Source organism: Phoca vitulina, unplaced genomic scaffold, assembly GCF_004348235.1.
Source record: "Phoca vitulina isolate PV1807 unplaced genomic scaffold, GSC_HSeal_1.0 scaffold37, whole genome shotgun sequence".
NCBI classification, from domain to species: domain Eukaryota; kingdom Metazoa; phylum Chordata; class Mammalia; order Carnivora; family Phocidae; genus Phoca; species Phoca vitulina.
The window spans coordinates 4,182,683-4,198,666 of record NW_022589740.1 but is presented as its reverse complement, the minus strand read 5'-3'; positions in this window follow the sequence as shown (position 1 = coordinate 4,198,666).

Below are 15,984 nucleotides of genomic sequence, written 5' to 3'. Positions count from 1 at the left end.
ATGTATTTATCTATTCCTGGACTCTTCTGTTACGTTGATCAACTCATTTGCTTTGTTTTTGGAGGTTTTTTTTGGTCTAGAAAATGTTGTTAAAGCAGTATTAATGAGTTTGAAATTTGCCTCTTGGGACCAGGACAACACTTGAGGTTGTGATTTCTCATCTTCTCATCTGCAGCCCTGGCCATGCTGTGGACGGCACCAAGGCTCCCATCCTGGGGGAATTTACATAATGAAAAGATACTGCATCTCTTTCTCCTACTGTCTTCCCTTCCCACTTTCACCCCAAATCTTTATTGTCTCTTTCTCTCTGAATGTGTTTGTCTCTTTATAAGTATAAAAGCATACTCACAACTTACTTTTTTATTGGATATCTTCTCTTCCTTGTGCATTATTTTAAAAGCAGATGAATATAGGATTTAATGTATTTTTTAAAAATAAGGAAATTAAGTTACACTTATCTATGTATACTTAAATGAATTTTTTTCTACTATGAATTTCTAATCTTAGAAAAATATTTTGCTCTCTCACCCTGAAAAAAATGGGTATTTGAATTCTACAAGGAAGTGATTTTATTCCAAACTAACAATCACTATAAAATGATACATCCTTCCTATATAACTTAAACATCTGTAATAAAAAATAAATATTGCATGTAACTACATTCATGGAATGTTTGCTCACAGCTACAATATTGTAGGATCAAATAAACTTTATCTCATATTCTCATGTTTGGAGTAGAGTCATGTAGCAATATGCAAAGCAAATTCCCTGTTGGGATGTCTGTTGGCCTCATGGGGCAATAACGTGACTAAAACAAAGACAGTGAGCCATGCCCATCATTTCCCCATTTCTGTTAATGCATTTTAGGTTCCCAGTCACCAGAACTAAAATACCAGGACCACATTTACTCCTCCCCTTTCCCCATAGCGGAGCTTCAATATTGATCTAATTCCCTTTCACAGATCTCTTGTTCCAACTATGTCTTTTGTGAACTCACTGTTACTCTTGGCCTTTACATCAGGATGTTCATATTGGCTGAAGCAATAGGAAGATCATTATCTTAAATAACAAGAAATATACAGGTAGAATGGCTCTGCCTCTGTTACCTGCAATTCTCTTGGCCCCACTCTACTGGGTGGTTGACTCTATACCCAAGCGTATATCAAGACTAGCTGTGGTATAGTTCCACACCCTCGTCACATGCCCACCCTGAAACCAATTGTTGGCAGGCATTTACCCAGGAGTCAGGGATGAGATCATCTTTCTCTGGGTCACATGAGGATAGATGCCTTAGCAAAGTCAGGGCCTTGCCACCATGGAAGATGGGGGTTTGAATGATGGCAGACAACCAACAGTGTCTGCTCCAGACCCTAAACACTTCAGTTTGAATAACTGCAGCTTCCTCCTAATCATGCTCCCTGCCTTTTGTTTTTAGTCCCCATTTTCTCAACATGTAGAAGAAAGCCACTATAATTCTCCTTCAACATATTTCTGTCATCCTAGCACTTTCTTAGTACTCTTCTGGTGGCTCCTCACTGAGTGAAGGATAAAACGCCTTGGCCTCCCCATTTAAGATCCCCATAATGAGCCTCCAACCTATCCCTTTATCCGTCCTTCTCCCTATTCCCTTATAACAGGGGTGGGCATTTTTAAATTTTCTGTAAAGAGACAGGTAGTAAATATTTCTGGCTTTGTGGGGCACGTGATCTCTGTTGCAAGTAGTGATCTCTGTTGCCAAGTACTCAACTTGGCCTATTTTAGTGCAAAAGCAGCCATACATAATATGTAAACAAATGAGTGTGGCTGTGTTCTAATAAAACTTTACTTACAAAAACAGAGAGCACACCAGATTCAGCCCCCAGGCCACGCTTTGATAATCTCTTCCTTTTAAGAAACCCCTTACTCCTCTGGGCCTTAAACTGATATAAGCAACACCCCATTAGAGCCATGAAGAGGACAAGGATATGGTTTGGGGCAGTGCCCCACACGCAGGATATCTAGCAGGGTCTGGGCTTCATATCTGATACATCATCAAAATTTACTCTCGCAGCAAGACTTCTTATCAATGTATCAATTCAATTAGATCATGATACTGATTCAAAGATCAAAAGATCCAGTAGGGCTGTATTTCAAATCTTTTCCAAGCTGTGGTACACGGATTTGCTATACTAAGACAAATAAATGGGTTTATTTCTCTACCATGCAGATAATATCTGGCCAAGTCATCAGTTCAAGCTCTTCTTCCTACCCTCACTGGCAGATACACACCGTAACTCATGCAATCTTTTTTTTTTTTTCCATGATGCTATTGCTTTTTTTAAAAAATTGTGGTAAAATATACATAACATAAAATTTACCATCTTAACCATTTTTAAGTGTACAGATGTATTCATGTTGTGCAATCACCACCACCATCTCCATAGCTCTTTTCATCTTAAAAATTGACACTTTGTACCCATGAAATAATAACTCCCTATTCCCCACCTCACCTTGCCCCTGGCAACCACTAATCTACTTTCCATCTCTATGATTTTGATCACTCTAAAATATTTCATTTACGCAGAATCACATGGCATTTGTCTTTTGGTGACTGGCTTATTTCACTTAGCATAATGTCTTCAAGGTTCATCCAGGATGTAACATATGTCAGAATGTCTTTTCTTTTTAAGGTTGAATACTATTCCATTCAATGCATACACTGCTTATCTGTACATCGGCACCTACGGTCGCTTGCAACGTTTAGCTATTGTTAATAACGTGGTCATGAACATGGATATACAAATATCTCTTTGAGACACTGTTTTCAATTATTTTCTGCATATATACTCAAAAGTAGAATTGCCGGATCATATGGTAGTCCCATTTTTAATTTTTTGAGGAATTGTCACATTTTTTTCCCACAGTGGCTATATATTTTACATTCCTACTAACAATGTGCAAGGGTTTCAATTTCTACACATGCTCACCAACATGTTATTTTCCTGGTTTTTTGGCAGTAGCCATTCTAGGGTATGAGGTAGTATCTTGTTATGGTTTTGATTTACATTTCCCCTATGATTAGTGATGTTGAGCATCTTTTCATGAGCTTATTGGCTATTTGTGTATCTGGGAAAGATTGGTATTAGTTTTATTTTAAATGTTTGGGAGAAACCACCAGTGAAGCCATCAGGTCCAGGACTTTTCTTTGTTGGGAGATTTTTTTTTTAAGATTTTATTTTGTTATTTATTTGAGAGAGAGAGAGAGAGAGAGAGCACGGGTGTGCAAGCAAGCAGTGTGGCAGAGGGAGAGGGAGAAGCAGACTCCCCACTGAGCAGGGAGCCTAACACGGGACTCAATCCCAGGACCCTGGGATCATGACTTGAGCCAAAGGCAGATGCTTAACCGACTGAGCCACCCAGGTGCCCCTGTTGGGAGATTTTTGATTACAGTTTGAATCTCCTTACTAGTTACAGTTTTATTCAGATTTTCTATTTTTTCATGGTTTAGTTTTGGTAGATTTTGTTTCTCGAAATTTATCCATTTCACGGATGTTATCCAACTTGTTGGCATATAGTCGTTCACAGTACCCCTTTATAATCCCTTTTGTTTCTGTAGAATTAGTAGTAGTGTCTCCACTCTGATTTTTGATTTTAGTAATTCAAAACTTCTCTTTTTTTTTTCTTAGTTCGTCTAGCTAGAGGCTTGTCAATTTTGTTGATCCTTTCAAAGAAACAAATTTTGGTTTCATTTATTTTTTTTCTTAAGATTTTTTGTTTATTTATTTGACAGAGAGAGAGAGAGAGCACAAGCAGGCGGAGCAGCAGGTAGAGGGAGAGGGAGAAGCAGACTCCCCAGTGAGCAGGGAGCCCAATGCAGGGCTCGATCCCAGGACCCTGGGACCATGGCCTGAGCCGAAGACAGACGCTTAACCCACTGAGCCACCAGGCGCCCCTCATTTATTTTTTTTCTATTGGTTTTGTATTCTCTATTTTTTTTAATCTCTGCTCTAATCTTTATTATTTCCTTCCTTCTGCTAGCTTTGGGTTTAATTTGCTCCTCTTTTTCTAGTTCCTTAAGTTATATATAGTTGGGTCATTGATTGGAGATCTTTCTGTTTTTTTAATGTGTTTATAGCTATAAGTTTCCCCTTAGGACTGTTCTCACTGCACTCACAAATTTTGGTTTGTTGTGGTTTTTTTTTTTTTTCATCTATTCCTAAGTATTTTCTAATTCTCTTTATGATTTCTTCTTTGAAACTTCGGTTGTTTAAGAGGGTGTTGTTTAGTTTTTAGAAATTTGTGAATTTTCCAGTTTTATTTCTCTTATAACTTCATCCATGATAGTCAGAGAAGATACTTTGTATGATAACTTATCATACAATTATAGCTGTCGTATCATATACTTAACCTGGAAAATGTCCCATGTGCATTTGAGAAAAATGTGTAATCTGCTATTGTGGGGTAGAGTGTTCTGAATATGTCTGATAGATCTAGTCGATTTGTTATGTTGTTTAAGCCCTCTATTTACCTACTTATCTTCTGTTTGTTTATTCTATCCATTATTGAGAGTGGGGTATTGAAGTGCCCAGCTATTATTACAGAACAATTTCTCCCTTCAATTCTGTCAGTTGTTGCTTCATATATTTGATGGTCTGTAATTAGGTTTGTAAATGTATTTATAATTGTTATATCTTCTTGCTATATTAAATTTTTTATTAATAGATAATATCCTTCTTTGTCTCTTATAAACTTTTTGGTTTTAAAGTTAGTTTTGTCTGGTATCAGTATAGATATCCCCACTTTCTTTGGGTTACTATTTGTGTGGAATAAATTTTCCAACTTTTACTTTCCATCTATTCGTACCTTTGGAGCTAAAGTGTCTTATAGACAGCATATAGTTGGATCATGTGTTTTTACCCATCCTGTTGATCTTGTCTTTTGATTGGAGAGTTTAATCCATTTAAATTTAAAGTAATTATGGTAAAGATGGGACTTAGTTTTGTTATGTTTCTATTTCCTTTATGCCTTATAGCTGTTTTGTCCCTCATTTACTGCATTACTGTCTTCTTTTGTGTTGAGTTGATTTTTTTTTTTTTTTTGGTAGGGAGATGTTTGATCCCTTTTTTTCTCTCTTTCTTTTTTTTTTTTTTTTTTTTTTGGTGTATATTCTATAGCTATTTTCTTTGTGATTACCATGGGATTACATTTAACATTCTAAGTTACAACATTCTAATTTGGATTTATACCACCTTAACTTCAATAACATACAAAAATTCTGATTCTTTACAGCTATGTCCCTATCCATTTTGATTATTGAAATCACAAAATTACACCTTTTACATAACATAAAGTAATAATTCTTTTTAGCACATTAATTTCTTAAATCATTTAGAAAACAAAAAGTGGAATTACAAAACGTTGTTACCATAAAACTAGCTTTTATAATTGCCTGTGCATTTATCTTTATTGGGATTTTTATTTCTTTATATGGCTTTGAGTTACTGTCTATTGTCATTTCATTTCACCCTGCAGGACTCCCTTGAACATTTCTAGCAGAGCAAGTCTAGTGGTACTAACTATCAGCTCACTGCCTTCTGGCTTCCAAGGTTTCTGATGAGAAATCTGCTGATTATTTTATTGAGGATCATTTGTATGTGATGAGTTGCTTCTCTCTTGCTGCTTTCAAGTTTCTGTTTGTCTTTCAAAAGTTTGATTATAATGTGTCTTAGTGAAGTTCAGAACTTAAAGTTCATTGAGCTTCTTCGATGTTTATATTCATGTCCTTAATCAAATGTGGTAAGTTTTCAGCCGTTATTGCTTCAAATATTCTCTGCCCCTTTCTCTGTCTCTTCTCATTCTGGAACTCACATGATGCAGGTGCTGGCTCATTTGATGGTGTCCCACACGTCCCTTTGGCTCTGTTTACCTTTCTTCAGTGTCTTTCTTTCTGTTCCTCAGACTTGATTATTTTCATTGTCTTATCTTCAAGTTCATGGATTCTTTCTTCTGCCCATTCAAATCTGCCTTTGAATCCCTCTTGTGAATTTTTCATTTCAGATATTGTACTTTTCAGCTCCAGAATTTCTTTTTGGTTTCTTCTTAGGTTTTCTGTCTCCTTACCAATCTTTCCATTTTGTTCATACATCATTTTTTTTACTTCCTCCATATCATCCTTTAGTTATTTGAGTACCTTTAAGAGTTATTTTAGAGTCCTTGTCTAGTAGATCTGCCATCAGGTCTTTTTCAGGGATGGTTTCTGTCCATTTATTTTTTCCTTTGCACCATACTTTCCTGTTTCTTTGTATGCCTTATTTTTTGTTATTGTTGTAGAAAACAAGACATCTGAATCTAATAATGTAACTGGAAATCAGATTCTCCACATTCCCCAGAGTTTGCTATTTTGTTATGGTTTTTGTTTATTGCTTTATTTTTTGTTGTTATTGTTGTAGGCTGTCTCTTACCAAGGATCAAACTAAGGTGTTAACTTAAGGTCTTCTCAGGTCTTTCCTGAACCTGTTCCTTTCCCTGGCCATATTCAGTTACTTTTACATTTTTTCCCATATGTGCCTTTGTTATAAATGTCCTCGTCTTTAATGTCTGGCTCCCCAGAGGGAAAAAAGATAAAAAATGTGGGAGAGGGGGTAAGAAAAAGGGCGCTGACCCATTAAGTCCCCTGGAAGTCACTTCAGCTGGAGGTGGAGGGGGTTGCAGCAGGGAGAGAGGTACAACAGTGGCTACTGCCTCTTGGTCTGCAGCCTGTGATCAGGTGCAGCAATCAGTGATCAGAGCGCAGAGCCTCAACATTGGGAGGACAGGGTCTTTTTTGTCTTCGCTGGCTCCCATAAGCTGTGTGTGAGCTACTCCAGGAGCATGTGCATAGCTAGCTTCCTGCCACAGGACTCAGGGTGGGAGATGGGCAGCTGCTATTGTGCTATGAGCTAAAATGTATCAAAATTAACTGCAATTTACCATGCCTTCCCCTGGAAGTTGCAAGCCTTCGATAGACTCCAGAGTTCCAAAATAGCTGTATCAGACAAATTCTTCCAATGTAATTATCGTACAGGTGGTAGACAGACTCCTGGTGCTTTTCTACTCCATCATCACCGCCGCCCCGACCAACTCATACAATCTTATCCCAGGAGTACACTGCCTCCATATCCCTGGAAAAAACTGAAGAAACAAAAGGATGTAATCCCAGGATTACCAGTTAGACCTACATGTATCAAACACTGGTTGAGAGACTGCTTTAGTGACCCATAATAATCCATGCCAAGGGTTAAAGTATTTCCAATAGTCATAGGAATCACAAACATGTCAGAAAAGACTAAAGTTTGGCTTGTTTATTTATTTAGTTAGTTTGCACCTTTACCAATGAAGAATGTAATAAAACTCTATTAGAAAATAGGATGGAGCACCTGTGTGGCTCAGTTGGCTAAGTGTCTGACTCTTGATTTTGGCTCAGGTCATGATCTCAGGATTGAGCCCTGTGTCAGGCTCCATGCTGGACATGGAGCCTGCTTGAGATTTTCTCTCTCCCTCTGCCCCTCGCCCCACTCCTCTCTCTCCCTCACCCCAGAAAGAAAGGAAAGGAAAGGAAAAGAAAGGAAAGGAAAGGAAGAAAGAAAGAAAGAAGAAAAGGAAAGAAAAGTGAAAAGAGAAAAGAAAGAGAAAATAGGATAGTAGAGTGATTGAGAACAACAGGGACTCTAGAGTTAGGCTGTTTGGGCTTGAATTCTGGCTTTGGGGCTTCCTATTTATTTGACCTTGGGTAAGTTACTTAACTTCTTTGTTTCTTCATACCAAAATAGTTGTGTTTCCTCAAGTTAGAAGTTGTTTTGTTTTACTACCCAACCTTGGAAATACTGTTTAACTGTCCAGTGTTGGCTTGGAAAGCTCAGAGCCAATTTTATTTTTCCGTTCAACGGATGTTTACTGAGTATTTACTACATGTCAAGCTTTGAGCTAGATACTGAACATGTAAGAGAGAACAGAACAGACATGTTCTGCCTCATGGAACTCGCTCTAGATGAGGGTCTGGAGGTGGAAATATATAATAAACAAATATATGACCACATAAGTGCAACACCACCAACAACTAAGAGACCAAGGTAAAATTAAAGAGTCAGGAACTGATTTTGAATGCAGTGAGTAGGGCAGGAACTTCTCTGAAAAGGTGACATTTAAACTGTGCTGCACCAAAACTGGTATGTTTCCAGTAGGAGGTACAATTTGTACAAAAGTTTCGAGCTGGGACTGAGCTTGACGTGATCAGGGGATAGAAAGCAGGCCAGAGAGACAGAAGAGTAGCAAGTGAGGTAGGGAGAAAGGCATGATGTTGAAATGCGAGCCATACAGGACTTTGAGTGCACGGTAAAGAATTTGGTTTCCATTCTAAATTTAATGGGAGGTTGTCAAAGATTTTCAGGAGAAAAATGATTGATCCTGCTTGTGTTGAGAGATCACTTTTGCTGCAGTGTAGAAGAAGCATTGAAGGGGCATGGAAGCAGGGAGAATAGTCAGGTGATGGGTGTCGTAAGTCTGGAAAAAAGCAGTTGGTAGCTCAACCACAGCAAGCCCACATATTCTGACAGAGATCATGCATTTCTGTCTTGTGCCCAGGGAGAAGAGGAGACTCTATGGTTTGGCTTAATTCTTATTTCCCTCCCCTTTCTTGGCCCACTTTTCACTTGTGCTCTTGTGTTATATGTTAGAGACACTTAAATCCTTTTTGGATATTCTATATAGTCTTAGAATCCTAGGATAGAGACGCCTCTTTGTTCCAAAGGTGATTCATTATATTGCTTAGAAAGAATAAATATTGTTTCTCAAGGGGTTTGGTGTTTCTGGGTAAATAAGAGAATTAAGTTGGGAAGACAGTTGGGACTTTTAGAGAAAGTGGATCCAGAAAACCCAAACTGCTACTAAGAACAATTTGTAAATGTAGGTCATGGAGCTCAGAAAGAAGTTTCTCTTTGACATTTCTCCTGGATTAAATGAAAGAGAGATACTGGGGAATTCTGTGACAGTTAGGGAAGCCTCCAGTTTGGTGCCTACAAAGAGAAGAGTTACAATTGTGGAACCAAGGGGTAAACATGGAGAGAGGGAAGTACGGCAGCAGACTGCTTCCTCAAAATCAGGATGGTTATGAGAGTGTTCTGGTTTGAACTTCAAGAACTTACTGGAAATTAATAATGTCATACACACATGCGCACACAGGCATTTATTGAAAAGACATAGCAAATGTCTTTTGCAAGTGAGCTTGTGGCAAGTTGAAGTTCCATGATTATCCTTAAATCTGCTGTGGAATAGAGGCTTTGACTGCCCAGTGTGGGTATGGACAGGGAGTGAATATCTGGCTGCTGTATCCATAATAGAAACGTATTGCTCCCCCTCTTCAGGCCAGCCCTCCCAGCCAGTGCAGTTTCCTTCCTTCCCAGCCAAGGCACCACACACGCTTGCTAACTCTGTCCACTCTGTTTGGTCACTTACCCCAGAATCTCTGTCTCTTCATTCTTAGTATCATGTCATAGCTCAGGCCTCTGGCTGGGCCTTTGACAGCCTTGGATACCTCATTTGACTCAACTATCTTCCTGTTTTATTGAGCAGTGAGGTCATAATTTAATGACCTTAGACATACCATATATGGAGTAAAATGTTTGTTAAATTTGATTACTTACTAGCATTTTTAGAAAATTAACAATTTGTAGAGATATATATTTGTATGCATGAAATATGGATGTATATATATAGAGATAGATGATATAGACATAGAGATAAACACACATATCAGAGTGTTTGCGGGAAAGAGATCAATAATGCCTATATGTCTATTGGATATAAATTAGCTGCAGCTTATGAAGAAGGGACCGAGGAAACAGGAGGGGAAGAGTAAAGAACTAGAGCTGACAAAGAGTAGAAGCAAAGATGCCCACATACCTCTGACTTTTTTTTTTTTAATTTTTTATTGTTATGTTTATCACCATACATTACATCATTAGTTTTAGATGTAGTGTTCCATGATTCATTGTTTGTGCATAACACCCAGTGCTCCATGCAGAACGTGCCCTCTTTAATACCCATCACCAGGCTAACCCATCCTCCCACCCCCCTCCCCTCTAGAACCCTCAGTTTGTTTTTCAGAGTCCATCGTCTCTCATGGTTTGTCTACCCCTCCGATTTCCCCCGCTTCATTCTTCCCTCCTGCTATCTTCTTCTTTTTTTTTTTTCTTAACATATATTGCATTATTTGTTTCAGAGGTACAGATCTGAGATACAACAGTCTTGCACAATTCACAGCGCTTACCAGAGCACATACCCTCCCCAGTGTCTATCACCCAGTCACCCCATCCCTCCCACCCCACCCCCGACTCCAGCAACCCTCAGTTTGTTTCCTGAGATTAAGAATTCCTCATATCACATACCTCTGACTTTTAATGCAAAGCACGTCACTGTCAGATCCTGCCACTAGAATCCCCATTGTTCTGCCCCTAAAGATGCTGTTCTTCTCGTCTATAACCCCAGGCCAGGAGGGGCTCCATTCAATCCTCTTTCATTTGTCAGGTTTGATACTCTTAAGAGGTCTCACTTTGGGACACCTGGGTGGCTCAGTCGGTTAAGCGTCTGCAGCTCAGGTCCTGATCCCGGAGTCCTGGGATTGAGCCCCATGGTGGGCTCCCTGCTCAGCAGGGAGTCTGCTTCTCCCTCTGCCTCTGCCCCTCCCCTTGCTCATGCTCTCGTGCTCTCTCTCTTTCCTTCTCTCCAATAAATAAATAAAATCTTAAAAAAAAAAAAAAGAGGTCTCACTTTGACTAACAGGCTGAAGAACTCCCATTGGCTTCTCTAAGGTTATCCCTTGCGCATATATATATATATATATATATATATATATATATTTCTGATTATTTTGGGAGTGTCTCATTGAAGATAGATGCCCATTATTACAAACATGAAGAGGAGCAATAGTAAATAGGAGAACTTGGAGCTAGACTGTGGGAGTTCAAACTCAGTTCTCCCATTTACTCAATATATGACCTCCAGCAAATGGTCTACCCTCTAAGTGCCTCGGTTTCCCTATTTATAAAATGAGACCATTGAGCGTGCCTACCTTCGGGTTGTTGTGAGAGTTAATTGGGTTCATATCCATAAAGCACTTGGAACTGCCCTGGCAATATTTAGACCTCTGTGAATGTTAGCCTACATTACTGCTTTCCTCTCCAGCTAGGAACTACTACAAGTAGGAGTAGACTGGCTCATTCCATTCATTCCTCCTGATCACGCCTCTCCTACACCAAGCCGGTATGATAGAACGTCCCACCCTAGAACAGGATCCGAGGTGGTCAGGAAAGGAGGCTGGAGTGAAATGTGTGGCTGGCCTCTGGTTTAGGGTGAAGGGCCAGGTGTTTCTTCACCTTCCTCCACCTGTAGGAAGAGCTAGTCTGAACTGGCCAAGTCTAGATGTGGTCCAGCCTGTGTCCATGTCCTTTCCACACTCGATTCATCTTTTATTACTCTCGGGGCAGGAGAAGGTGCTGAGTCTCATGGCCACCACTCACTTTTCTTGCTGCACATCCCAGCTTTATTTGCTAAGGAAAATGCTCGAGATTATTGGCCAGGTGATGAGGAAAGCTTGAGGCTAGGAAAAATCTTCCCCAAACATGATTGGAGCAAAATACCCTTGGACATTATACCCTCAGAAGGTTCCTCAAAAGTTAAGTGACGTTTTCAACCAAATGAACTTCCCTATTTGATTTCCTGGAAAAGCCAGATATTCAAAGAAATTGCATACCCCTGGTGGCCCAACGAGATCAGTAAATTCTCCCACTGAGTTCTTTCTCAGGTCTGAAAAATTACCTGCTGGCATAGGAACATGTTTGAAATTTGTGGGAAGGGACTGCCTCCAAATATTTGCCCTCCTACCAACTGACCACTGGCCCACTTGCCCTCCCACAACTATGTCCTGAGTTGCTGCAAAAACCACAAGTTGGTGGCTTCGTAAGTGCCATTAAGCCAGGTGACTAGCCAGTCTGTTTTTCCACAATATGTGTTACTCTAGTGGGACATGTGTCTTCAGGTATATACCCTTTGATCCAGAGATACCCCTTATAGCTAGTTTTCCCAAGGAAATAATCAGACAAGGGCCCAGAGCTCACTGGGTGGGGTCATTTATGGCGCCACTGTTTTGTAGTATCAACAATATTGGAAATAACCTAAGTGACCATCAATAATGATGGCTTAAATAGTGATGTACCATACAATGAAACACTCATCAGCCTTTACAAAAAATCATGGAATCTATAATCACTGACATGGAAAGATGCTCACAATATCTTTGATGAGTGATAAAAGCAGTTCAATGAACAACATCCTAATATAATGACATGTACTAAAATTACATTCCTATATTCCTGTCCAGAGAGCTCTAGAAAATTATGTTCACCAAAATATTAGCAATTATCTCAGGTATGGGTATATGGGTAATCTTTACTCTTTTTTAATTTAAAGTATATTTTATAATGATACAATGTGTCATTTTGCAATTAAAAAACAAAGCTTTCTATATTTTAATTCTGAGGGGGGAATGAGCTAGGTTTTAATCATATTTTTGCAAATATGATCTTGGGTTGACCACGCCAATCAGGTAATAGCATAAGAATAAATAACATTTATTGAGCACTTACTATGTGCTAACAGGCCCTGTTCCAAACACTCTCCATGTCTCAAACCATTTAATCTATATAACGTTCGACATTTTAGGTTTACCCCTATTTTACAGATAATGAAACAAGTACCAAGAGAGAAAGTCATTTGTTCAAGCTTCCACAGCTGGCACAAGATGAAACAGAGAGTTGGACAGAGGTCTCTGATCATGACCCCTGTGCTGTTCCGTGCCCAGTTCACCTGCCCTTTATCTGCAGGGAGGAGCAGAAGGTGCAGCGATCTGAGAAGGAGCGAGCGATGCTAGGAGTAAGACTCTGTCCTCTTCCCCTGTTGTGCTGAACGCTCTTCAGCAACCCCCCCACCCACACCACCTGTTGGCTTAACTCCTGTCGGCTTCAGTTTCCTCTTTTGTAAAACAAGACTTCTTGGACCTCCCAACTTAAAATGACTGAGTCCCCTCTATACCATATATGGACCTAGTAGCTACTTCTATTGCGGCACTTACACTGCCCCCCACTGTCACCACCAACACCCCATCTCAGGATGAGAGACAGACTCCAGTGGCCCTCAGTGGGCAAATTGTCAAGACAGGCTAGAAGATAGTTGGGTGTTTCTGTGCCTGCATTTACCACCCTCTACAATAATTCTGTTCATTTGTCATTCTCCCCACTGGACATGGGCTCCTCAAGGCAGAGACAATGTCTTGTGCATCCCCAGTGCCAGGAACATAACATCGTTTAATTAATAAACACCCTTCTTAGAAACACTGGAAATTACAGCCATGTGGCCTTATGATTTCAGAGTAATAGTCAGGGAGAGCAATGCTTGCATATTAATTTCTTTTGGTTTTCTGTTTTCTCCCTCATCTGGCACCATGTTCAGAGTAGAAATGATCATTAAGTAAAGCAGTCACTAATTTTTAACATGCCACTTATGCAACCTAATTCAAGAAATTATAATTTACTATGTAATAATTTTCTATATAAATTAGAAAATACCATTTACAAAATTCCTTCTGCTGGTTCAGGCATTTTCCCACCACCACTCAGAGTAGTCAAGTTACACAGCTGGTGTGAGTGGAGCCCGATCCAGCTTTTCTGCCCTCTGTGTCCACTGCTCTACTTTCTACACAGTGTTTACTTTCTGTCTGCTTTCCACATAGTGCCTCCCTCTTCTGACCGATTACTATGGTTTCTAAATCCCCACATGCCACTAGCTCTGGCATCTTAGGAGAGTACCTCATATCAGAGTGCTTGCATATTCCCCCCGTGGGTAAACTGAGGATCATGAAATCAGCTCGTCTTACAAGAGAAAATCGAAGAAGCAGAGGCAGATATAAAGCACATATTGCAATAACCACTGTTTGGTTTTGGGTTCTCACCTTCCTTTCCTCCCTTTTACTCACTTTCCTTCACAAGGATGGCGGTGTCCAGAGGAATCCAACCGTGGCATTCTCTATTCCTGAGTCATCAGTTAGGGTATGCTGGTGACATCAAAATCACTTGATCAAAGTTTCCCCCTAAATGCCTATTTCTGCACCCCAACCATGGAGATTTTCAATCAGGAGGTCTGCGGTAGTGCCCAGGCACCTCCAGGCTTTTAAAGTTCCCCAGGGGATTCTGATGTGCAGTCAGGGTTGGGAAAAACTGATCTGGGTCAGAGTCTCCTCAAAACATGAGTCAGCTGTCTTCTCCTATCTCTGACTGCCTTTGAAAAGATGAATCATCACTTCACTTTCTTTTCTTTTTTAACTGAGTTGAAACCAAGAGTCAATGTGAGAACTTATTTCCTTTATCTGAGGTTGAGTTCAGATGTCCCCCTCACTTCGTCCAAGCACTGCGTCTTCTTCCAAAGATCTTAAGGAGAAAGGACATCAGTCCAGGACGTAGGAGAAAGATTCCCTCCTCCATTCAGTCCTGGGACCATGTTGTAGCCTTAATGAGCCATGGTTAGGGAGTCCCTGGATGAAAGGGCTGTATGATACTGTGATTTCTAAAAGAAACATTTGGTCTTTGGCCCAGAGCTCTGCAATCCCTTGGAATTTCGCACGTGACAAGAGCTATGTTTTTGTTATGTCAGGGAAGTGACTTTTGGATGCACCTAAGTTTGGGGCTGGTTGCCAGGAGAGCGAACTGTGTGATTAGAGGCTTGGAACTTGGAGGCTTAACCCCCTGACCTCCTGGCAGGAGAGAGGTGTCAGAGGTTAAATCACTCACCAATGGCCAATGATTTCAACAATCTTGCCTATGGAATGAAGCCTCCATAAAAACCCAAAAGGAGAGGGTTCAAAGAGCTTCCGGGTTGGGGAATCAGAATGCTTCCACATGCCACTGTGCTGGGCCCACAGTCTACCAGGACAGGAGGGCCTTTGTTCAGGATCTCACCCTTTGTATCTCTTCGTCTGGCTAGTGATTAGTATTTTTTAATATCCTTTGTAATAAGTCGGTAATCTAGTGAGTAAATGGGTTTCTTGAGCTCTGTGAGCCTCTTCAGGAAATTAACCAAACCTAAGAAGGGGTCATGGGAACCTCCAATCAGTAGGTGCTCCATCAGAAGCCTGGGTAGCAGTGTGGACTTGGGACTGGCACATGAAGTGGGGTCAGTCTTGTAGGACTGAGCCCTCAACCTGTGGAATCTGATATTATCTCTGGGTAGGTAGTGTTGGAATTAAGTTGAATTGTAGGATGCCCAGCTGGTGTCCAAGAGCTGCTTAGTTGGTGTGGGAAAAACCCACCCCCAACACACACACTAAAACTGGGTGCTGGCTCTGGGGAACCTTCCATCCTGAGTTACCGAGACCATACCAGGTGCATCTTAGAGCGGGCCTCGATGTCTGGGGCCGACAGTCTTATCTTCCTCTGTCCTTCCAGAGATGAGCCAGGACCAGGAAACAGGAGAAACATTGGGATGCATGTAGATTATTTAGTTCCCTAGTTCTACCTTGTCCTTCTCCCCCAAACCACCCTACAAATGAGGCCAGGCCTGTGTCAGCATGCAGCAGTGAGGGGATCTCAGGTTCCTCTGCTCCTTTGTGTTATTAGAACTGTCTGATGTAACACTTGAGCAAAAATCGTAATTCCACCAGCTGTCTAGGCAAACCTGACGCTGAAACCACAGGCCAGACTGCAGAAGGGACTGCAACAAGGATCAGAATTCTAGTCAGGACTGTCTCTCCCTTCTCTGCTGCTTTCTTCCATTTCTCTCATTTCATATCCATGGAATTATACAGTATGTGGTCTTTTGAGACTGGCTTCTTTCGCTCAGCATGACTTTGTCAAGGTTCATCTACACTCTAGACTGAATTAGTACTTCGGTCACTTTTGAGGCTGAATGCTATTCTGCTGGGTG